General features: G+C 38.3%; 1 protein-coding gene across 5 annotated transcripts in view; it reads left to right on the top strand.

Moving 5' to 3' along the window:
• Window positions 1-26,082, top strand: part of LOC149452722 (poly(rC)-binding protein 3-like) — a 1,138,846-nt gene that overhangs the window by 77,042 nt on the left and 1,035,722 nt on the right. Inside the window, exon 2 of one of the 5 annotated variants that reach the window (XM_089689054.1) lies at window positions 2,154-2,193. The exons of the other annotated variants lie outside the window; for them this stretch is intronic. The gene's annotated coding sequence lies outside the window, so the exon portion shown is untranslated. The remainder of the gene's footprint in view (window positions 1-2,153; window positions 2,194-26,082) is intronic. 5 annotated transcript variants of the gene reach the window in all.

The following is a 26,082-nucleotide window of genomic DNA, read 5'->3' as shown; positions in this document are numbered from 1 at the left end:
AAAGTGTTATAAATATTAGGAAATCGTACAGGGTCTTAACTATTGAGTTCTGTGATTTAACATTAGGACCTTTTATAAGGGAGGAAGAAGTCTTCAATCGAACAGATGATTGTGGCAGTAAGTTATCACCAGTTGGTGTCAGGTATTATTTAGGGAACAATTAAAAGTCTGCAACAATCTGTTATCATTGTTATTTTTCAATCAGAAGGCAGGGTAAGGTGGCTTTGAGCAGTTCCACATAGCTAGAAATCTGCAAAGATTTTATGATTCACATCCTTAAAGGCTATAATGGTAAATACAACTCCCCTGATACTTTTGTTCCTGCAAAGTAAGTGTTTTGCCCCATACATCCCTCTATTGCAGTTACATGAGTATACTAGTTTTTGACTTAAAAATGATACAAGACAGTATCCTTAGCCTACAATTGCTTAAAGATCCCAGGCGACCGTTTGTGTAGAGATGGGGGGGAGGTAAATATAAGCTGTTTTTAAGAGTTGTTTGGTAAAAGCTAAGCGGCTTTAAAATCTTGTCTATAATCACTGCACTCCTGCTGCACAAATGCTTCTGATCTTTGCACTTCACCTTGCAGCATCCTGTGGGACCACCTTTCTGCCAACTATTTTATTTCGAACAATAATGTGAATTATTCCTTTTTTCTTTCACATTATAAAAGACACTTTCTGTAACCTATAAATTAAAGACAAGCATGTGGCCTTTTTTTTAAGCTTTCACCAGGTGTTCCATTTTGCTGGTAGTGTTAGGCTAGGGATTCACATGCTTTTTTTTTATTCCAACATAGTGGCATTTCTACAATGTTATACGATCACTTGCTTGCTTTGTATTACATTCATTTCCATTAAGGCTACTGCACAAGGGACTGACAGTAGCATGACTAAATGATTGATCAGGCTCAATCACACAATTCATTTGCTAGAAGAAACTATTACTGATTAATATCCTCTTGTCTCCTCAATAGACTTTAAAGGGAGTGAGAGATTTTTCACTGAACACTCACTTGTTTAGGGGGTAGGTGAGAGTTTTTTTCCCAGTTAAATGTACTCCTGTGACATTACAATTGTAAGACTCATTTCTTAACAGTCCTGAAAACCTTCCTGCTTCATTGTAATTTTTTTCAAGTCTCCAAGAATAAAATTGCTTATGTAGTTCTAGCCGTATTTCTCTCTAGTAAACACTTTCAGACCATGCTGTACTATATGACTGCCACCTGCAGTATAAGGTCAGTTTCCCATTGGTGTTCTGCATTTTGGTCAAAGAGCTAATGTATTGGCAATTTTCATGCACTTTACCTGCAGTTTTAGCGACTGTCTCATAGAATTTCACTTCTGTGACCAAGCCACAATGGGCAGGGAAAAATGCATCAGGGGATGTGGGTGGAGGGGCAATTGAGGCCATCATACACATCCCGACCTGACCAGGCTGGCTTGAGTGGTGTCCATCCTCTCTGATAACAAATGGGACGAATGCTCAGTTGTGCCGTCTGGCTTGGAGTGGCACTGTAAGCTTGTCTATTCACCAGAGGAGGAGTATTTTACATCTCCCTTCCTTTCATTTAGGAAATGAATTAAACAAATAGTCATTATAATAATTTTGTTTCCCATTTATGTTCATTATTTCATTTTCCTGAGCCATAAGGGATGTTGATGATGATGAAGAAAAAGTAAGAATATGTACCAGAGAAAGCTAATCTATTGCACACTGTCAGCCATTATTTCCACTTTCTGAAAAGTCTTTTCCTTTTCCTTGTACTTCCTTATCTAATGCATAGAATACATATGCAGGGAGTTGCAGGAATTAAAAGTGTCAGAAGTGCTCCATCCTGTCATTTCCCCTTACAAATATAGCATTTGTTGTCAAATTAATGACCGTAAAAATTGAAAGGGCAGCTTCTTTAGATTTGAAAAACTGTATGGGATGTTTGCTTCTGTGACCAGCAATTACCTACTGTGCTTCTCCAATTATCTTTATTGTCTTTACTAATGCACTGTTTGAATTAAAAAGAAAAGGAGAAATGTTTGCAGTGTTCTAAAATCGAAAGCATTGTTAAGCTTGATCTCTGTCTATCAATTTATCTCACACAGCTAACAATTTTAGTCTTCACTGATTCTTTTTTTCCCTCAATATCTTAATTGCAGGTTTGTCTATGCCCCATCTCCTCAGTCTTCACTACAAAAAGTAAGTTGGTTGGTTATAGGTAAATTAGGGATGTTTTCCAAATAAATTACACATTTTACTCTATAATATTTCCATTGTGTATGTTTATACTTAAGGGTTACAATGTATGGGGAGCTCAGTTTTCTTGCCCATCACATTAAAAAAAACAATCTTTTGGAGTCCATAAAACATAGTTTTTGGCAACATTTATGATTCACAAAATAAAGTAGATAAGATTGCCAATCTACCAGAGTGGAGTATCAAGTAATTGTTTTTCTCTAGTGGTGATGCGTTTCAAAGCAGAGGTGAATATGCTTCTCCTTTTTGTGAGCAGGAAGAAAAGTGCAAACATTGTTTTGTATTTGTGATTACATTAATTTATATTAAAACTGCTGCACAAGGTATTGGCAGGGACTTCCACCTCACAAGCCACTTCCACCTGGTGGAACGCATGCTGGCTCCCATGCTGGTTCAGAGTGGCAGCGTTGCCTGAGAGCTTTTGGCATATGTTTCCAGGGTGCCAGGGTGGGTACTGTTTGTTGTGATTTTAATCTTTTATGCTTTTAATGATGGTTTTAATAAACAGATATGCTATGAGGAGTGCTTCTTTTTGATTCCCTATCCTCTATGGGTTAAGTGAGCAGTGAACACCTGTCCCTGGGATATTGCCACATTCAGCAGGGCTGTGATACAGCGCTCACTGACCTACCATAGTGTACACTCAGGTGGTCAATATCCTCTGGTGAGTTCGATCCCAGGAGGGCTTGGGATAGTGCACTTGGAGTGGAGTATATTGGCATGGAGCACAGCACTTGATTTATTTGAGAAGATTTATGGCACATGATTTTGCACCTTTATGGCACTTGCACTTTGTATTGAACTATAATAGAACTTTAGAATGATTTTCACGGATAATTTATTTGGTGTATCATTACAGACTATATAATTGCTGGAATTATTTTTTTATTGTTTTTTTAATCATTTATTTATTTATATATAAAGGTTTATTTATAAGGTTGGTGCAACATAGTATAGGTGATTAGGGACTGGGTGAATGCAGCCCTTATTTATCAATGGTATGTGGTTTTGCGCATTATTTGAGCAGCAGCAACCCTGGTATTCACATATATAGCCACACAGGCACACTGGGCTGATATAGCACAGTTGCACAGGGATTTTTCTTTTACATCATTTGTGAATTGGCAGTACAAGTTTCTGCACCCCCCCTAAAATGTACAAACTTTACATCACTATAGTTTATAAAGTGCCTTGAAAGATTACAGGCTTTATACCCTTTCTTCTGCCTTACTTGTCCAGCATTGGATTCTCAGGCATTTACAATCTACTTAGATATTCCAGATGTATATTCCTTGGCCTAATACACAAAAGGTGCATGGCTTAGTGGGAAGGGGGCAATGTGAAATTACTGGGTTCCAGCACAGGAATTGAATGCTGTCCTGTATTTGATTTGTACTCAGATGTTTAGTTCCACTATGGTAATATGAGAGTGTTGTAGTAGAGCTATAATGCAGCACACATACCTCTCCGCGGCGTTCGACACAGTTGACCACCCCCTCCTCCTCAAGAAACTACACTCCCTTGGCCTCAGAGACTCCGCTCTCTCCTGGCTCTCATCCTACCTATCACAACACTCCTTCAGCTTTACCTATAACGCTACCACCTCCCCCTCACTCCCCCTCTCTGTTGGGGTCCCTCAAGGCTCTGTCCTCGGGCCCCTTCTCTTCTCCATCTACATCTCCTCCCTTGGCCAACTGATACACTCTCACGGCTTCAACTACCACCTCTATGCCGAAGACACACAAATCTATCTCTTGACCCCTCGCCTCACCCCCTCAGTCTCCGCCCGAATCACCGGCCTACTGGAAGACATATCAGATTGGATGTCGCTCCACTTCCTTAAACTGAACCTCTCCAAAACTGAGCTCCTAGTCTTCCCCCCAGCCCGAGCACCCCCCCCCCCCGACTGACTTCTCCATCACGTCCAACAATGCCACTATCAGGCCCACCCCGCAAGCCAGAGTACTTGGTGTCATACTAGACTCCAATCTATCCTTCCAGCCCCAGGTCCAATCGCTAACAAACTCGTGCAGACTCCACCTCCGCAACATCGCCAAAATATGCCCATTTCTAACCCCAGAAACTACTAAGCAGCTCATCCACTCCCTCATCATATCACGACTCGATTACTGCAACTCCCTCCTCACTGGCCTGCCTCACAACAGGCTATCCCCACTTCAGTCAATCCTGAATATGGTGGCCAGACTCATCCACCTTACCAACCGCTCTGTTTCCACCACCCCCCTCTGCCAATATCTCCACTGGCTTCCGATTGTCCAACGGATCAAATTCAAACTGCTAACACTGATGTACAAAGCTGTCCATAATTCTGCCCCAAACTATATCACCAACCTAATATCCAAATACCACCCAAAACGCACTCTCTGCTCTTCATAAGACCTCCTCCTCTCTAGTTCCCTGATCTCCTTCTCCCATGCCCGCCTCCAGGACTTCTCCAGGACATCACCTATCCTCTGGAACTCCCTACCCCAATCCATCAGACTACCACCCACTCTCCTCTCCTTTAGGCGCACCCTAAAAACCCATCTCTTCAGGGAAGCCTACCCCACCCTCAGCTAATTGCCGATCTCCTCCATTCTTCCTACCACTCCATCCCCCACAGCTATTCCTCCTGTACCACTATCCCCTCCCTCCTAGATTGTAAGCTCCAAGAAGCAGGGCCCTCGAACCCCTCGTGTTTCGCACTGTATTGTTATTGTACTGTCTCATGTATTGTCCCCCATTGTAATGTACAGCGCCGAGCGAACTGTTGGCGCTATATAAATACTGTATAACAATAATAATAATATGGATGAAGTGTCATAAGGGCATGACATTCACGTGTCTGTTCTTGCAACAGATCATTATTTTGGAATTCCAGGTTGATATTATAGAAAAAAAAAAGGCTTTACGCATAAGCTCAGCAGTGATGTGCGAAATAAGTTCAGTAATCTACAGCAACCGAAAACGGCTTAATAAAGTTATTGTTGATTTTTTTTGCTATAGAACACTGCATATTACCTTTGCTCTTTGTACTGCTTCACTGCATATTTCTGGATATGTTGACTTGAGTCTGGAAAACTTCAGTGTATATAAGTAGATACCAATGACTTTGGTAACATCAATGGCAAAGGCTGCATATTAGTGAATTTTAAGGTGGTTGGATCAGAAAGGTCTACTCTTTTAATTTACATATAGATTAATAAAAAAAGCAGTTCACTCTTCTACATTGTAATATATATTTTATTATAAACAGCTTGCAGTAGTTTACGGAGGCAATTCTCATGGGAAGAAAATAACATTGTGCTTGTATATTTGTTAATCATTTCTCTTAATAAACAAAACATTTAGTTTTGCTATTAAATGATTATCAAGATTACAGTTGAGTCATATTTTTAGAATGAGTGGATTATGTTTTGATACTAGATTTGTCTAAGTTAATAATTGTAATGATCCCATTTTGTTTCCATTTAACTGCAAGGCTGGTGGTTATGTGTTAATTTATTTTCTTCTTTACAGAGTGAGTTATGGCAATAAAGACAATTTTCCTTCTGCAAACCTATTGTCATTCTAAAATCTGATAATGTAACATATATATTTTTTATAACTATCTTTATTTTTAGGAATTCTTTAATATCGCGGAAAATGTTTTATTAATATATTTTGATACAATATTATATATTAAATAATAGTGTTTATTAAAATGACATATAATCCATTTTTAATGAAATATATATTATACTGCATAGCATTTTCTATAGTGCCCAAAGTCAAACTTTTATTAGAGCTTTCAAGTCATTCAGTGGCACAAATGTTGCACGACATCATCACCTGCTCATTAAAATCACAATGGATATACATTTACTACACATTTTGTAGCTTAAAGTATTAAAAATGAATTAGAAGTATGTATCAGTGCTATTAAATTAACACACTGGGTATATAAATGTGTAAATACTTTTCATTACATTGACAATAAATAGAAAAAAACAAAGGTTTTAAATTGTGAAGATAAATATGAAATATCAGATCATCCGTACGCCTTGTTTATAACCAGCCTAGCCTACCTTCCATGTGCATCTTGGCAGAGTGAAGTTACATAGTTACATAGTAATCTGGTTGAAAAAAGACACTAGTCCACCCAGTTACATAGTTACATACTTAGTCTGGCTGAAAAAAGACAAAAGTCCATCCAGTTCAACAAAAAAAAAAGTTATAATCCTATACCCAGAGTTGATCCAAAGGAAGGCAACAAAACCAGCAAAACATGATCCAATTTGCACCTGCAGGGGAATAAATTCCTTCCTGATCCCCTGAGAGGCAATCAGATATTCCCTGGATCAACTTTACCTATAAATGTTAGTATCCAGTTATATTCTGTGTACCTAAGAAAGAATCCAGGCCTTTTTTTAAAGCAATCCACTGAGCTGGCCAGAACCAACTCTTGAGGGGGTCTATTCCACATTTTCACAGCTCATACTGTGAAGAAACCTTTCCAAATTTGGAGATTAAATTTCTTTTCCTCCAGATGGAAAGAGTGCCTCCTTGTCCTCTGTGATGACCTCAAAGTGAATAATTCTACACCTAGTTCAATCAATAAAAAAAATAACAAAAAGACAAAACACACATACGCACACACACAGAAAACCTCCGTATACACTATCCAATACCCATAATTGATCTAGACGAAGGGAAAAAAACCCAAGTAATGTGGCTTTAAATAATTAATTATTAAGGAGTAATCTTCACATGGATACATTCATTTTCTAAACTAGTGCATTTCTTAACTTCTCCTTAGAAATAAATTGATTTTGCGAAACCTTACAAGAACCCAGTCACCTCATTAGCCAACAAATCATTAAATAAATTGAGCCCTGATTCCCTACTCTACTTATACAGATCTACTCCTACTATAAAGGAAGCAGTCTTGTTGCTATACATCCTAAATAACACATCTTGCCTTGCTCCTCTCTATTGTTTCCATTAGGAATCTAAGTTTAATAATTCTCCTAACCTTGGATTAGTGGGATAAAATATGGCTTTTGTTTCCTAGAAGCCCTAGAAACATACAGCTCTTGGAAGGTCTATATAATTTACAAGTGATAATATTGTAATCTTACTGAGCATTCTGTTGCTTCTTATGTGTAGCTGTTGTTCACATTAAACAAATTATTATTATTATTATTATTATTATTATACAGTATTTATAAAGTATTAAAAAGTATTAATTATTATTAATCTAATATTGTTATCATTTATTTTTATACTTTTATCTTTATACTTATGCTTACATACTTATGATATTTATTTTTCTTTATTTCTTTGTCTTGGTTTTATTATTGCTCACTGGGACCAGATTACCTTATCTAGTTCTTTTCTTGTATAACATTTTTAGAAAGACAGTAAAGACATTCTTACATGTGCTCAGGGGCGGACTGACCATTTGGAAACTCGGGCACTGCCCGAGGCCCCGGGGTCAGTAGGGGGCCCCATGAGATGCCCCTGGTACCTTTTTCATAGGCTTTTTTGAGTTTGGGCAAGGACACAGGGGCCCCATGATCCCCTATTGCCTGGGGGCCCTATGAGTTGTCACTCTGCCCCTGCATGTGCTTATTGATTTTAATTCTGTCTAACTTTTCTGAGTGCATGTTTACGTGACTTCACTGCCTGTTCACCATTTCCAATCAGAGAATGCTTTGCATTCTTTCGGAAAATGAAAAGCATTCTCTGAATGGAGCTCATGCCTGAGCAGCCAGCTTCCTGTGTTCAAAATGCAGCAGGGCAGCTGTTCGGTGCGGGACCAGGAAGCAGGTGGAGATCTCTGGTGTATCGGTGTCTACATCAGTGTTTTCCAGCTTTCAGGGACATCGACCAGATATGATATATGCAAAGTTACATTGAACCAAGCTGGACCACAGTAATTGGGTATAAAATAGCTATACCTGAAATTCTCCTTTAACTAGTTTGGCTGTTTTGATCTACTACTTACATCCAAAGAGTGAATGGCAGCAAATTGTACCTGTTTTGTTCATCCATCTTGAAAGCGAAGGTGATGCAGTGGCTGTATAGCTGCTGATCACTTTCACAGCATTTGGTTTCCCCCTGCTAGTGCCCCCCCCCCCCTCCAGAGAGGTTCCCAGGTCCCCCACCTGGGACCACATCAGTGGGCTGCAGGATGGAGATTTGGTGAAGACTAAGGTACATTGATGCCTGATCTTCTCTGTACAAAATTAAATCAGAAATTATAATAACTTCTAGTTTCAGATCTTCCATTCACTGGCCATTGCAGCCAGGGAAACATCTAACCAAGCAGATCTGTACTGGCTTAGATTCTGTGAAGTGCAGGAAAGACATTGGGATCTATTAGACCCCAAATGTCCCTAAAAATAGTATTTGTCACCTACTCGATACTATCACATGGGGGTTTATTACCCTCTTGTGATAGCAATAAAGAAAAAATAAATAAATACAAATTAAAAAGTTAAAAAAATTATCATACAATGTATTAAATGTATTAAATTAATGTATTAAAACATTAACCATAACCCCCATTGCCCCGCACATATCTGCAAATACAAAGTCACATCCTCACACATGTGAGATATTGTTAGGTATGTCAGAGTGAGAACAATAATTCTAGTACCAAAGCTCACTGTTACCTCTAAACTGATGAGCTGTAAAGGCTTTAAAAATGTCACCTATGGAGATTTTTGGGTAGAGTAGTTTTTTTGCAATATCTTGGACAGGAGAAATTTTAAGACTTGACATGTTTAGTATATACAGTATTTACTCCATGCAATCTCATCTTTTATATTTACCCAAGAAATGGTTACCGGTATTCTTTGCACTAAAATTAATTTTATTTTATTTATTTTTTCCTGAATGTGCATTTGATAAACAGTTGTCCAAATGCCATGTGACACAAAAAATTAAAAAAGTATCTTTTTATTCTACAGGGTCTTTGGTTTCAGAAAATATATAATTTCTGAGTTTTTTTTAATGGGCAAATTCATTTTATGGACAAAAATTAAGATTTTTACATGTGTACAAAAAAATTGCTCTAATGCCAAACTAGTTAGAGTAATAGAGACAACGGTATAACTGTATATCTGGCTTTTCTTCAGCTGTGACTTGAAATGCTTGCTGTGGTAACACATGGAATCTTTAGTGTGGAACTAAATTATTTCCTAGATGTTAAGTTAAGTAAGGTGGCTTAAAAATATTTTTTTCTAATGTAAAATGCAAGGACATTTTTAGCAATAATCTAACTAGCACTAACATTGCAGTGTTGCTCATTGGCAACACTAACTTATCATTAGTGCTCATTGGTAACACTAACTTATCATTAGTGCTCATTGCAAAATGCCATCTGCATTGATGCTCGCTGCAAAATTTCAACTTTGTATTGTTTTTCATTGCAAACTATTAACTTTGTGCTGGTGTTCAGGCAAAAAAAATAACTTTGCATTGCTGCTTAAGTAAAAAAATGTTAAAACCGTATGAAACCCAAATCCAAAAATATAATATATTGCAGCTTACCAATCAGATGTGGTGGCTGCATTAGTTTTCTTTTTGTTTTAGGTTTTTTTCTCCCACCCTTTTTTCACCTGGTGATCTGGCCAGTAACACACCTCCTGTATTAGAGATTACCAAAAGTTAGATTACTAGATTACCAGAAGTCTAGACCCCACAGCATAAGAGGTTTAATAGCACTTATAAGAATCCACTCAGATCTGGGATGGATGGATAGATCATTCCCTCACTGGATTTCCCAGTGGTAGTTTCCAGCAAATTTCAAAATCACACATAGTGGAAATATAAGAGCAACTCTGTAGCGCAGTAAATTAAAACACCATTTTATTTAGATAAGGACAGGTACTTACAAAACACAAGTAAACTTAAGCAGCTCACAAAAGCACCCCTTGTCCAAGCGGGCATAATAACAGACTGCTAGTCTCCAACTGACGCGTTTCATCAAAAGGGACATTGTTCTGAGGCCTCTGAGCACCTTTCTGGTGCTGTAGCCTTGGGATCTAAATGTGATGCCTAAGGTCTAAATGTGTTTTCTTCTTCTAGGGGCGTTGAGCCACTCTTTTCACCCCACGTTCCAAAGTGTGACATCAGGAACTAGAGCTATAAGTGTTGTATTGGACCGATAGGGAGGTAGTAGTGAATCAGCAGTAGATGCAGGGGAAAAGTAAAGCTACCTTTGAAAATATATCTGTTGTGGTGGCAGAACTCCCAGGGACATTTCATGAAAATCTAGGGTACTTCAGAACTCTGGTTGAGCAATCCTGATTAAGGGAAATAGGAAGTCTGTTAATCTCCCTATTATGGACATGTATAGCAACAAAAACATGACAGAGGTTCCAACCCTTCCCAACACACTCAAAATATGTAAAAAAAACAAAAAAATAAAATGTTTAGCTAGGGGGCAGAACTTATCCAGTTTAGTGCTACAGAAGGGAGATTTGCAGAAAAAATTATGCTGTATAATGCAAACCATTACTAGATGTTTTCAAAGAAAATAAAATATTTCAGTTTTTCTGCTTTTATGTAAAATACATATAAAAAATACTGTGCTTTCAACATGTTCTGCAATTTTTAAGTGAACAAGTACATCACTTAAGTCTGTGTCATGAACTTCTAAATGATACTATTGTCAAAGTGGTAATTAAATTCAGAGATTACAATGCTGGTACATCACCCAGATAATGCATGAAAAATGAGGTCTCACTAGCAGTCAGACCTCTGGCCTACTGTGTTTATACTACTAAATCATCTTCAGAGTATTAAATAGTAGCGTGCATTATCTTCATTGTGCTTAGCTATCATTTATAGTAAATGTACATTTCATCACAAGGTATCTCATTAACACTCAGGAAGCAGATTTTGGAGAAATAAAATGAAAACCATGAATGGATTTAAATATTTATTAGTAGACTAATAATAATAATAACAATAATAACAATATAGAATAGTTTTTACGTGTCATTATACCCAAAAATGCATATCACTCTGGGCTCCAAAATGATTGTACCTTTTCAAGCCCTACACTTCCTCTTTCTACTCAAGCTGACCACCCCATGTGAGACTCCTACAAATCATGCAAGGAGGCTCCAGCATCATGACTGACAGCGGAACATTGTTTTAAAATATGCATATAAGTAATGATTGCTTAATTTAAGTATTGTTAATTTACTTTATAACCTAATTTATTTATTTTATTTATTTCAGGTACTTATATAGCGCTGTCAATATACGCAGCGCTTTACGCATATATTGTACATTCACATCAGTCCCTAACCCTCAAGGGGTGTACAATCTAAGGTACCTAACTCACATTCATACATACACATACTAGGGCCCATTTGGACAGGAATCAATTCACCTACCAGCATGTCTTTGGAGTGTGGGAGGAAACCGGAGTACCCAGAGGAAACCCACACAAGCACAGGGAGAACATGCAAACTCCATGCAGGAGGTGCCATGGTCAGGAATTGAACCCATGACCCATTTACTGCAAGGCAGACATGCTAACCACTAAGCCACAATTCTTTATCATCTTCTCAGTCACCTGCAGTCTTGGGGTCAGCTCCAGAAACAATCCTGCCAGCAGGGCACTTACTATTTTAAAGAGTCATGTGGGTCAAAGGGCAAGCAGGAGAAAAAAGGAACTACTATACTGTCAACTGTACTGTTCTGGAATGGCCCCAAAAGGTTGCAGGTGTGTCACTTAGGGCAAGAGGATTATAATGAATTTAGGTTTAGTGTAAATAAAAGATAATAAAACCAAGAAATAATTTCTCATATGGGGATTTTTTTTGAATAATGAATATATTATAGTGATGTGTGCAGTTGCTGCAGCTGGTGGGAGAGGGAAGATGGAATGCCAGTCAGCAGCACAGCAGATGCATGGACAGATGCTGGGGGATTGGTGAGGGGGAGCTATTGTGGCAGGGGTCGGAGTGAAAGGCTGGTTGTGCATTAACATTTTTAAAGTCCCTGTGGCTGCCTTGCAGCACCTGAAACTGGTGGGAGTGGTGGGAAGCCGACCACTGCAGGGTAGCCCCAGAGGATCGGGGTTGTGGGGGGATCATCGCTGCTGGGGTGAATTAGCAGGGAAAGGGGACAAAAGAGTGGGGGAGGCATTAAAGCAGAAGAACAGCAGTGGGGGATGGAGAGGCTGGAGACACAGGGAAGCAGTGGCATTAGAGGGGGTTCACATTTGAAGTGAATAGCTCTGATCAGCAGCTTTTTAGTTCTGCTACCTGTTTGTTCAGCAGAGTCTACTGAACAGTTTTGCTATAAGCTCATGATCAGAAGGAATACGCCGTACGGGCCTGGCCTGCTGGAAGCAGTGCTGTAGGTCTGTACGATGTGGCACTGAAAGGGTTAAATACACATACAATTTTGCTAACAAATTGAAGAGTTATTTTTGCTCATATTATGCTGTATGCATAGAAAACCAAATAAATAAGTAAACTTTAAATACCTGAAGGCACCACACATTGCTAGTAAAATTACTTTTAAATAACTTGGAATATATGGCATCATGATAACCTTCCAAGCTGAATTTGTATTGCTCATGTATCACTTGCAGACAGAAAAATGTTTATCTCCTTAAAATGTATTAGACAAACAGACAGACAGTTGCTGAGGAGCAACATTTAATTTTAATGTGTAATTGAAGCCTATGGCCCTTAAATCCAAAAGGTGAGTCAAATATGGAGCACAGGGATAGAAGTGTCTACGTTTGTTCCACAAGTACTGTGTACTTTAATATGCCCCACTGTCAACATCACTTTAAAAACTGGGTAAAGAACATACTGCCAAAACAGCATCACTTTCTATCCATCTCTCTATATATCTACAATGATTTATTAAAAAACATATCTGCTGTGCAAAGATTTAAATCAGTTGATTTAAACATGACGATTGCTAAGTGTCCTGCTTCTTCTTAATCTGGGAGATCTGTAGCACAAAAACATATATTTGAATACTCTCTATAAGCAACAGTTTAAGACTTGAAAATCACAACAGGGATTATCTTTCATAATTTACTTTTTGTGTGTGTTTTCCAATGCTTTTTTAAATATGATCTTTAAATGCTGCAATAATACCCATTCACAGAGGCTGTTGTAAGCTCTTTAGTTCTCCCTTACTCAGAGTACTTAAGCAACATTTAGATTTTTCGAGAAAGCTGTAAAAACTCAGGGTAAAAATAAACTTCAAAATATTGAAGCAAGTGGATACAGTATGGTAGCCTCCTTGTTTTGCTTGTTACATGTCTCTTTAAGGTAAATAGCAAGGGAACCTGCTTTATATTGCTTTCACACTATGTGTTTGCAGTCATGTATGAATCTAAAATCATTTACTGAAGAAAAACTTTAAAGTGTCAATACATTTATTTTGACAAATTCACTTTTCTGAATAGTGTAAAAAAGTAGAGCCGCGCAAAATTCTTTAAATGCCCAGAAAAGGCAGCTTGCACAACAAGTGATATATAGTGTAAAACAAAGAGCAACATATGCCCGGCTATTTCTGGAGAACCTTACCATTTGATGAAAAGCACATTGTAGTGGAGCAAGGCAGGCCGAGGTTACCACATATTGCTCTTACTACTGATTGGTATTCGTATGGACATCACTGAATGGACTCGGGAATACTTTCAAAAATCACTGTCTGTGAATATAGTTCGCCATGCCATCCTAAAATGCAAGTCAAAGCTCTAGCTTGAAAAAAAGAAGCCATATCTGTCTTCTCTGGGCCAAAGCTAATTTAAAATGGTCTGTTGCAAAGTGGAAAACTGTTCTTTGGTCAGACGAATCAAAATTTGACATTCTTTTTTGGCAACCATAGGCGCCACGTCCTCTGGACTAAAGAGGAGAAGGACCTTCTGGTTTGTCATCAGTGCTTAGATCAGAATCCCGCATCTCTAATGGTATGGGGGTAAATCAGTGCATATGGAATGGGCAGCTCACACATTAGGAAAGGCACCATCAATGCTAAATGTTATATCCAGGTTTTAGGGTAGCATATGCTCCCATCCAGATGATGTAATTTTCAAGCAAGGCCTTGCATATTTTAGCAGGACAATGCTAAACCACATACTGCATCTATGACAATATGGTTTCATAGCAGAAGAGTACGGGTGCTTAAGTGACCTACCTGCAGTCCAGGACTTTCATCAAGTGCAAATGTTTGGTGCATCTTGACATGAAAAATATCTCTAAGAAGACCCAGGACTTTTGAGCAGTTAGAATCCTTTATCAGGCAAGAATGGGACAACATTCCTCTCCCCAAACTCCAGCAACTGGTCTCTTCAGTTTCCAGACGTTTACAGAGTGTTGTTAAAAGAAGACAGTATGTTACACAGTGGTAAACATTGCCCTCTTCCAACCCTTTTGAGACATGTTGCTGCCATAATTTTTTTTCATAAAATGGTATATTTTCTGTATGCATACATATTTGTTTTTAGTTCACATTTAGCATTACCAAATCTTACAACAGAAGTAAGGGTGTTCAACTCACGTGAAAATAAGGGGAATACCTTTTTTATTCTATAAAGTTTGTTTGCATTGTTTCATAGGGTTAATTTACTAAAGGCAAATAGACTTTGCAAAGTGCAATGAGCAGTTGCTCTAGAGCTTAGATAATGAGGTAAAGCCTCACTTTGTAAAGAATACCCAATCGTGCAAGGAAAATATAAAAGACAGCATCTTTGCTTGTACATGATTGGATGATGGAAGTCAGCAGAGCTTCTGCTCATTTACTAAGATTTGGAACACATATTTGGCTGAGGATTATTTTTTCCACAATTAGCTTAGCAGCACCCTATTTGGATTAATTGCAATTTGGATTTATTAATTAAAAGAAGAGGAAAAAATGATGCAGGGTTCCCATCAAAATTCTAAACAGACCCTGACGTTACAAAAAAATGTACATTTTGAAAAATGCACTCATACATGTGCTAGAGTAAACACTGATGCCAGCTTATTCCCCCAATGTAAATCCACAATCACAATCTATAGCCCCCTATATTTCTCCACCTTCTTCTTGAAGCACAAAAGATTGAAAGAGCCCCTTATTCCTCAACATTGAGACAAGGATAATCTGCAAGGAAGAGAGGCTTTGCCATCCCCCCAATGTTGAAAGGCATGTGGCTTGGAATGGCACAGGAAGGGGCTGCAAGCTTACTGTTTTTTCTTCCCTGGCCACCCAGTCTGAAATCCAGGTTAACGGTCTGGGTAGCATTTTAAGGGGAACCTGGCATGCAGGCCAGGAAAGTGGGATGAGCATCTGGCATCACCACCTGATTCCCTCATTGTGAATGAGTAAGTAGTATATAGTACCCCTGCTCATTCACACAAGTATGAACAGTAAAAAAAACAATCAAACACAGGGACAGTTTTTCACAAGTATTTTAACAAAATAAAACAAAAACATCCTATGCTGTACATCTACCATCAATCACATTGTCTGATAATGTAATGCCGAACACGTACCAAAAGAAAAAAAGTCTGCTCCCATCTCTTCACTGCCACTAAATGACAGATCTGGTGGATGACAGCTGATATATATAAAGAACAAGGCCCCCTGGGTGGCGTCATTGGCCATATAATGACATGACCATATATGGTTAGTGACATTGTTGATCATTTAATGGTCTTCACTGGTCTTCCAATGACATATTACCACTGCTATTATACATGACAGTTTCCTGCTGTTAACGCTTGTTAAGGATGCTGGCAGATGCAGGCACTGCCAAGTCCTTAACAACCAATATCGTCACTTGTCCTATTCTCTTACAGCCAAAGTTTGGTTCAAACAAATACAAGTTAACGTTTAGCTGATGCCTACTGGCACTTCCTGGATCCTAAAATGAAAGCTGAGGGAATTGATGTGTAAATACAGCAATTCTAGAAGCTGCTCCTGTCAAAAAAAGCCATCTGATGCAGTGTCTAGCAAAACTGTTCAGATGCAAAATAGAGAGATACAAAATACCATTGTCACTTTTCTATCTACTCTGTTTCATTCATTGGCAGATCAGTGGGGTTAGATTATATGTATCAGTTAAAGCAACCTTTTTGTTTCTTCTTAACCCATTAATCCTTAGTTTGCCTTAATCAGCAAGTAATGCATTTTTTATTTTATTAATTCCTCTTCTTTCTTCAACTAATATTATTTTTCTGCCTTTTTTTGCTCATATCTATTTTATTAACCATTGAGATTTTTTTTATTTATTTTGTTTTTCTAATTTTAGTGTTGTTTTAACAGTACAAACAATAGAATACAGTACAATTCTCATGGACAGCATCAGCAGTATTATACAGCAACATTATATTGTGGTATCACATATTTTACATGAGTAACAGATTTAAAAAATTTACATCATTATTTGCAGCAGCACCCCAGTCATTCATTAACATCAACTAATTTTTAGGAACTTCTGGATGTGACATCTGATTTTTTTTAATCCATCTGAAATAAGCCTGAATTTAATGGCGGAAATAGCAGTCTCAACAGATAAGAAAGCTACAGGTGAAACTCAAAAAATTAGAATATCGTGCAAAAGTTCATTTATTTCAGTAATGCAACTTAAAAGGTGAAACTAATATATGAGATAGACTCATTGCATGCAAAGCAAGATAGTTCAAGCCGTGATTTGTCATAATTGTGATAATTATGGCTTACAGCTCATGAAAACCCCAAATCTACAGTCTCAGAAAATGAGAATATTGTGAAAAGGTGCAATATTCTCGGCTCAAAGTATCCCACTCTAATCAGCTAATTAAGCCATAACACCTGCAAAGGGTTCCTGAGCCTTTAAATGGTCTCTCAGTCTGGGTCAGTAGGAATCACAATCATGGGAAAGACTGCTGACCTGACAGTTGTGCAGAAAACCATCATTGACACCCTCCATAAGGAGGGAAAGCCTCAAAAGGTAATTGCAAAAGAAGTTGGATGTTCCCAAAGTGCTGTATCAAAGCACATTAATAGAAAGTTATGTGGAAGGGAAAAGTGTGGAAGAAAAAGGTGCACAAGCAGCAGGGATGACCGCAGCCTGGAGAGGATTGTCAGGAAAAGGCCATTCAAAAGTGTTGGGGACTTTCACAAGGAGTGGACTGAGACTGGAGTCAGTGCATCAAGAGCCACCACACACAGACGGATCCTGGACATGGTCTTCAGTTGTCGTATTCCTCTTGTCAAGCCTCTCCTGAACAACAAACAACGTCAGAAGCGTCTTACCTGGGCTAAAGAAAAACAGACCTGGTCTGTTGCTCAGTGGTCCAAAGACCTCTTTTCTGATGAGAGCAACTTTTGCATCTCATTTGGAAACCAAGGACCCAGAGTATGGAGAAAGAATGGAGAGGCACACACTGCAAGATGCTTGAAGTCCAGTGTGAAGTTTCCACAGTCTGTGTTGATTTGGGGAGCCATGTCATCTGCTGGTGTTGGTCCACTGTGCTTCATTAAGTCCAGGGTCAATGCAGCCGTCTACCAGGAGATTTTGGAGCACTTCATGCTTCCTTCCACAGACGAGCTTTATGGGGATGTTGACTTCATTTTCCAGCAGGACTTGGCACCTGCCCACACTGCCAAAAGTACCAAAACCTGGTTCAATGACCGTGGGATTACTGTGCTTGATTGGCCAGCAAAATCGCCCGACCTGAAACACCATAGAGAATCTATGGGGCATTGCCAAGAGAAAGATGAGAGACATGAGACCGAACAATGCAGAAGAGCTGAAGGCCGCTATTGAAGCATCCTGGTCTTCCATAACACCTCAGCAGTGCCACAGGCTGATAGCTTCCATGCTACGCCACATTGAGGCAATAATTGCTGCAAAAGGGGCCCAAACCAAGTACTGAGTACATATGCATGCTTATACTTTTCAGAGATCCGATATTGTTCTATGTGTAATCCTTGTTTTATTGATTGCATGGAATATTCTAATTTTCTGAGATTGTGGATTTGGAGTTTCCATGAGCTGTAAGCCATAATCATCACATCACAATTATGACAAATCATGGCTTGAACTATCTTGCTTTGCATGTAATGAGTCTCATATATTAGTTTCACTTTTTAAGTTGCATTACTGAAATAAATGAACTTTTGCATGATATTCTACTTTTTCGAGTTTTACCTGTATATGAAAGCTTGCTCTTAAATTAAATAAAGCTTAACCTTCAACTTTGAAAAAACTGGTCAGTAGAACAAGAGTTTAGTAGTTTTAAAGCATCTTATTTTGCAGTACCGCACCATTGTCTTTAGTAAAATCTCAAAACAGGATGCACAAAAACACTTAAACCACAATGTAGTCCAATCACCCAAGCAGCCAAAGTTTGCTCTGAACCTAGGACCAAACCATCGACTCATCCCTAATACTGACTGGGTCCCCACACTAGAGGCATAGGTGTAGGGTGAAAATCTCCAGTCATAGGCTGTCTGCCATTCCAGAGCACTGGGGAAGGGCAAAATGCAGCAACTAGAAGAAGAAAATCATACTTGCAGTTAGGAAGAGGAGGATTGCAAAGCTGGCAGTGTGGCTGAAATTTGTGGGGAATGCTTCAAGGGGGACATATGACCCCTCCTGCCTAAAAAAAAGGCTAATGTCTACTGCTACCATCCAAGAGTGGGTACAAAATTATCCACTCTGAACATTTTGTACAAATAAACTTTTCCTGATCATGGCTAGATTCTACATGCTGTAGCCATAGCATGTGGAAGACAGTATGCCTGTCTTCCAAAAAGGTGGCTTTGGTTTGAAACTTGCCTCACATCACACTTGTGCAGTTGTGTGCACCCACATACCACATTTTTACCCTTTCATTTTACATCCCTGTTGTTAATGTAAGGTATCACAGCATAGTGAGGTAGTAAGTTCTATGTTTTTTTCATATTAGAATTTTGTGTTTAAATATACATTTAAATATTTTATATATATTTTTTCAATATAAGAATGTCCCTGCCCCTTTGAAGCAAACATGGGCAGGGACAGTAATGCAAACTTGTTTCTACTTTAAAAAAAAAACTCCTAGGCTTAAACACCCCCTTATCCCTATGAAAAAAATAAATAAAAAATGCTCTACTTGCCAGATAACTGGACACTGAACTCACAGGGTTCATGATGACTGATGAAGGAATTTTCTGCATATGGTTCTCTGATTTGAAATCGCTTTTCACTTTGACCTCAACTGCATCCCTAGGATCTTCTGACAATGTGGAGGGTATTAATAGCATAATGGAAAAGGTAGACACTTTTAAAAGGAGTTGGAAGTCTCGCTCAAGGAACCCAATGAAAGAGAACAGGAAAGATTAATTAACACCCAGTGGTCAATAATGTGGATAATTTAATGACTGTCAGTCAAGAAGTCAATTAAAAGACTGAAAGGTTCACTGGGAAAGAAACTGCTACAAAGCAGCAACGTAGGAGAGTTATATGAACACAATAAAACTGTCCATAGATCAGCCTTGCAGCAAAAATTAATAAATGACAGCCAAACAGGAATAAAACTAGAGCATGGTACACAGTCAGCAGGCAATATAAGAAACCGTGACAGAAAAAAGGTCAGGACGGTCGGTGAACAAATGAAGCCAGATACAACCTGAAGATGGTAATTGGAGAGACAGGAACACAAGAAAAAACATGGACTGTGCTATAAAATAAATCAATCCTAAGGTAACAGTTGTTTGTTTGAGCGCAACTAAATAATGATCTTGACTTATGCTGTAGGCCCTATATAAATCAGCAGATGGGTTCCAGCACTGAAAGGAAGTATGCTATAGAAAAGAATGAGAAATACCATGCTAGTAGCAGATCTACTTTACTGCTGATCTGTGGCACAGATTAGGCCTTATGCACACTTGAGCTCCTAAATGCCTATTTTACAGGTATTTTCCTTTCTTTTTTTTCTGACCCTAAATTCCCCTCTATTTTACCATATGTGTCCATGCACAAAGCGTTTAGAAGAGTTCAGAGGCAGGGGAGTTTAGGGGCATACATTGGAATGCACCAAAATCATGTACAGAAGAGGAGCATTTTGACAGAAAAAAATGCTTGAGACATGTAAACACATCTTAAAGCATGTTAATTCTAGGCGCCTTTAGTGCTTGAGCATTAATTCATTTTAATGGCCAGAATAAATTATTATTCTGGCCAATGAAGTCAATCAACATCCAAGCACTTGACACATCTAAATGCACCTAAACGCGTTGCCATGCTTACAAGTGTCTTTTAGACCCCTGATGTCTCCTCTGCAATCCACTGAAGAAAATGGAGTGCAGATTGCCTCACTGAAACGACTGCATGGTGACAAGGGCCGGAGACCCAGGTACTGGTCCGCCAATGTGAATGAGTAGAGGATACTTAGTACCCCTACACATTCACAAACAAAATTAAAAGTCTATATAAAGAAAGACACAGTTTTTGTCAAGTCCTTTAATAAAAACAAAAAAAAATCCCACAATGAAAATCCACTATCAGTCACTTAGCCCAGCGATGTAGATCTGTGTCAATCATAATACCCAACTCCTGCCCAATGACAGGTTCAGTGGTTGACAGCTATTTCCTGTTGTTTCACTCCTGTATAATGACAGGTTCAGTGGAAAACAGCTGTTATAAACAAAAGGGTGACCATAACTATCTGTGATCAATAAGGTTGCTGGGATCCAATGATGTTATTGACCAAATCTGGTCACATTCATGTATGCTTAATGACATTACCCGGGAAAACTTGATCATTTGTTTACAACAGCTGTCTTCTGTCAGACCTGCCATTCAATGGGAATGAAGCTACAGTAAAAGATCAGACTGTGATAGCAGTCAGTAGGTTTTTCCAGCAGGTTGGTGAATTGCAGAACAATGTGATTGACGATGGATGTACATTGTTGGACTTTTTTTCTCTTTTTTTAAAGGACTTAGCATCAAAAACTGCATCTGTGTATTTATTTGCACTACATTGTTTGTACCTTTTACTCATTTACATAGCAGTATCTGGGTTCCTCCTTTTGTTAAGGGCTTCCACACTTTGGCAAGCCCCCTGACCCCTACAACTAATGTCCAGAGCTGTAGGGAACATCAACACAGTTGGTTTGTCAGGGTGGTCCCCCAGCAAGGTACTTTCCCTTCATTGAGGACATGTGGCCTCATATGGTACAGCAAGGGGGGAGGGGAGCGCTTGCTCCTTGCCTCCACTTTCTAGTTTCTGAAGGCCGAATGCTCAGATAAGGGTCTGGATATGGACCTTGTGCTTTTTTATTTTTGTGTGTGGTTTCAATACAAGACCTTAAGGCCTGGTTCACAATCTGCTGTGGGAAAAAAAGTTCCTGACCCTATCCAAAAAAAAACAGTGGCTGAAAACACACGTGAACGTGTCCCATAGAAAACCATGTTAAATGGACTGTAGTGAGTTTCTGCAAAACACAAAAAGCATTAAAATAAGCATAGGTGTGAACCAGGCCTAAAAGCCTGGTATTAATTAAATGGAACTGCATGCCTTTTTTGCATGGGGGTCCCTCATTAACATCTATATCAGATCCTCATTTAGGATAAATATCAGTTTTGCTGTAGTAGGCTGTATGCATCACACAGAAGACCACTTCAGATATAGGACCAAGGCATCCCTCAAGCATTATATTTTAAGTCATTTTGCAATTTAAGATTTCACATTATGCATTACTAAAATTGCTGCTCCCCACGTTGAAAAAAATCTTTTCGCCCCCTTGACATTTGTTTGACAATCCCTTGTCTATTCGCCTAGAATATAGTCATTACTGTGTTTTACCATTTTGCTTCCAATGACTTAATGGAATTTGTATTTGGCACCCGAACTTTAGTCATATAAAGTGCAAAACTGATTATACAAGTGCTCCAATTAATACCACAAGGTACTAAATTAATGTGCAAAATAGTGCATACAAAAAGAAAGTGAAAGCCGTGTATTCCAATTCATAAAAATAAAGTGCAAATAAGTGCTAATCTTAATCACTCCAACCATCTGTTGATAAATAAATCCACAGAAAATAAATATATTGTCCAAATGCAACAAAAAACTATTTGTTCTTCAATCTTCATGCATGTGTCACACGTGACCACACTGTGTAACTCCAAACTTTAGCCGTGATGGCCTCTCACCTCCTTACCCCGACCCCACAGGGTCAGCTCGCTTCAAACAGGACACCTCTTTGATAGCTCACCAGGGCCTCGCCTCTAATACTCTATCAGCAGTCAGCTCCTCGGTTCATACATAAACAAGAGAGACTAACATAGTGTAAACCTGTTTATTTACTGATGTAAGTATGAAAAAGATTGCCCACTCACATTTATATTCGTCTTCTCACAGGCCTTCAATACCCCATGCTATAAATCTCCTGCATGGGTATTTAGATACAGGGATTTCAAATATGGCCGCCACGCCGGAAATGACATCACCGCGCTCCCAGAATCCTCCTCGCGTACCGACGCGTTGCGTCACGGTAACACGTGACTTCCTCAGTGAACCCTGAGGAAGTCACGTGTTACCGTGACGCAACGCGTCGGTACGCGAGGAGGATTCTGGGAGCGCGGTGATGTCATTTCCGGCGTGGCGGCCATATTTGAAATCCCTGTATCTAAATACCCATGCAGGAGATTTATAGCATGGGGTATTGAAGGCCTGTGAGAAGACGAATATAAATGTGAGTGGGCAATCTTTTTCATACTTACATCAGTAAATAAACAGGTTTACACTATGTTAGTCTCTCTTGTTTATGTATGAACCGAGGAGCTGACTGCTGATAGAGTATTAGAGGCGAGGCCCTGGTGAGCTATCAAAGAGGTGTCCTGTTTGAAGCGAGCTGACCCTGTGGGGTCGGGGTAAGGAGGTGAGAGGCCATCACGGCTAAAGTTTGGAGTTACACAGTGTGGTCACGTGTGACACATGCATGAAGATTGAAGAACAAATAGTTTTTTGTTGCATTTGGACAATATATTTATTTTCTGTGGATTTATTTATCAACAGATGGTTGGAGTGATTAAGATTAGCACTTATTTGCATTTTATTTTTATGAATTGGAATACACGGTTTTCACTTTCTTTTTGTATGCACTATTTTGCACATTAAATTAGTACCTTGTGGTATTAATTGGAGCACTTGTATAATCAGTTTTGCACTTTATATTTATTATTATTTAGTACATTTAGATATAGCGCTGCACTTTATATATATATTTATTCATTCACTTTAGTTGGTAAGGAGTGTTGTGTCAGCAGCTTGGTGAATAGGGCCCCGTTCCTAGCACAGGAAGTCCTTGCATTTAGATTTCGAACTTTAGTCATATTCACTGAACATGTCCCAAATCGAGGTACGTTCAGCTTATTATCCCAACTAAGAACATTTTCAACATGGGACCATGACTTTTTATAGTTTTTTATACAGTAGCTATCACATAAATAATTGTCTATCATGAACTAAAGCACATGACCTTTTATTCAGAAACCTTTAAAATGCATAGAAAATAAACTGTATACAAATGCAAACTTTGGCAAACATCAACGAAACATCAGTGTTTTATGTCTGTCATCAGTGTTTCATGTCTGTCATATCAAGTTCTGTTAAGAGGACTGTTGGTAGTAGACATTAATGAGCCAATTCCTGTCAATCTGAATCTTTATAAAGTTATTTAATTAAAGCAATACCTCGGTGCTCTACAATATGTAAAAAAAAACTATAGTATACCCTTTTTGTGGACATACCTATTCATCTACACCTCTACTACTGATTTATTTTTTCTATTTTAATGCATCCATAGTCATGTGACAGCTATGCTTTAGGCCACATCACTGCTTGTGCCTATCAGAGTATACCTTTGTAAAATATATTTTTGTCTCTTGCTTGTCAAACTCAGGATGTATCTCGACCTGTTTTTTTTATTCAAGTACACTGACCCTTCCTGGTTTTGTCCTGCCACAATGTTGTATTACTTTCTTTTGCAATACAATATTTGTAAAAGGAAAAACTGTAGTGTAAAAACTCAAAATATAAATATAAACTACACTTCCAATCTTGTGTCTACAAATGAACAAAACAAATAAGTAGAATATTTATAATGTAAACCACATTTACATGTGTATCAGTAATAATAAAAATGTGTATAATACAACTACATTAATGAAATCCTTAAGTGTCTTTGATGGAAAAATCAAAAGTCACTGTGCGAAGTGTAGAAACACACTTCAAAACTGCCACTGTGCAAAGTGTAGAGAGAAAAAGAACACATTTCATATATATAGTCTTTAAGATAGCAGATCTGTGAAGAAACCATCACCTCTCCTCCTCGGTGACAGCACAAGTAGCTACTGTATGTGCCCAGTTCAGCACCTTATGCATTAAAGGCCTGTGCTCACCTATTTTGTTGGACCCCACAGAAACATAAGAGGTCAAAATAGGCTCACATATGCATAGCACAGCACTCCACTGATCCGGTATCCTGCTGCTGATGGCTTTGCAATGTTACCCCTTCTCCACCTCAATCGGTAAAACTCATGTAAAAACATAAAAAAACTCCATAGTGCTCACTGTAACTACTTTATCAAGATAAAACCAAACATAACCACTCATATTTAGCTGAAATCAGTGGGCAATGAATACTAACAAGTCGTCTGTAAAATTGTATAGCTCCCAAAGGTCCTGCAAGTGCCACCCAGCATGATAGTGTCAAAGCCACTCCCCATCTGATTTCTATTGGATTTCTTCACAAGTAGGAGGGGCTTGAGGTATACCATGCTATCAATGCTCTTTTCATAAGTTTGTTATGGTGGCATGTAAACAACTCCGGCTGCACTACTTATTATTGCTACGAAACTCCGGCGGCTACCAAGGAAACTAGTAAACACCTGCGGCTCCTGCGCATCTATATACACGGAACTCTACCACTATCTATTGCAACATAAATATAAAACATTATTACTAACACTGGAACAATAAAATAAAAAGGTAAACTAAAAAAGCAATCCAGATGCAAAAAATATAAAAATGGACAGAATAGCATAAAACATACTCATGTAAATATAAAACAGCTATGACATACTATAAATATATACCAAATCTCTATCCATATTGTTACCTAAAAAAGTGAATACCTGGTGATATAAATATGAATAAATATACTATCTATTAAAGAGAATTAAACATATCCTATCTAAAACCACAATATGTAAATAAAAACAGTAACACCAGATATTGTATATGTACTATGTGTAATGAATCTGCACTATGTATAATAAAGATGCTAAAAAAATCCACGTATAAAAATAAATGCGCCACCATAAAGTTATGAATTTTGTCCATTCACAATTATCTGTGAGTAAACTAAACCATTCAAGTACTCACACAGAGTTTATGGTTACATTTATAATAAGGCACTTTCAATGATCATTCATAACTTTTGCCTTTAATAACCCCATAGAATTAAGATAATCATGAAACTGCAGTCTAACTTTAATTTATCACATGGAGCAAATATACCTTTCGGGCTCATGTTAAGGGCATTGTTTTCATGCATTTTGTGCATGTTTGAAACATACATTAAAGGTGGGTCAGCAAGTTCACAATGACTTTAATGAAGCAATACACATGAAAGATCTGAGGCTGTGTTTGACCTGCTTTGCATTTCTCTACATTTCTTTGGATGCAGAATGTCCTCTTATGGTGCTTTTAAACTATAGGCAAAGCAGATCAAATACAGTCTTTATCTGTCATGCATTACACTTTCAATTTAATTATTTTATAAGACACACCTTTGACACAAAATACCTATGAACATGAGCCCTTTACGAAATTAAAAAAA

Source organism: Staurois parvus, unplaced genomic scaffold (genome assembly GCF_062004578.1).
Source record: "Staurois parvus isolate SC_StPar_1 unplaced genomic scaffold, SC_StPar_1.0 ptg000468l, whole genome shotgun sequence".
Classification (NCBI taxonomy): Eukaryota; Metazoa; Chordata; class Amphibia; order Anura; family Ranidae; genus Staurois; species Staurois parvus.
This window is presented reverse-complemented; position numbering and strand designations above follow the sequence as displayed.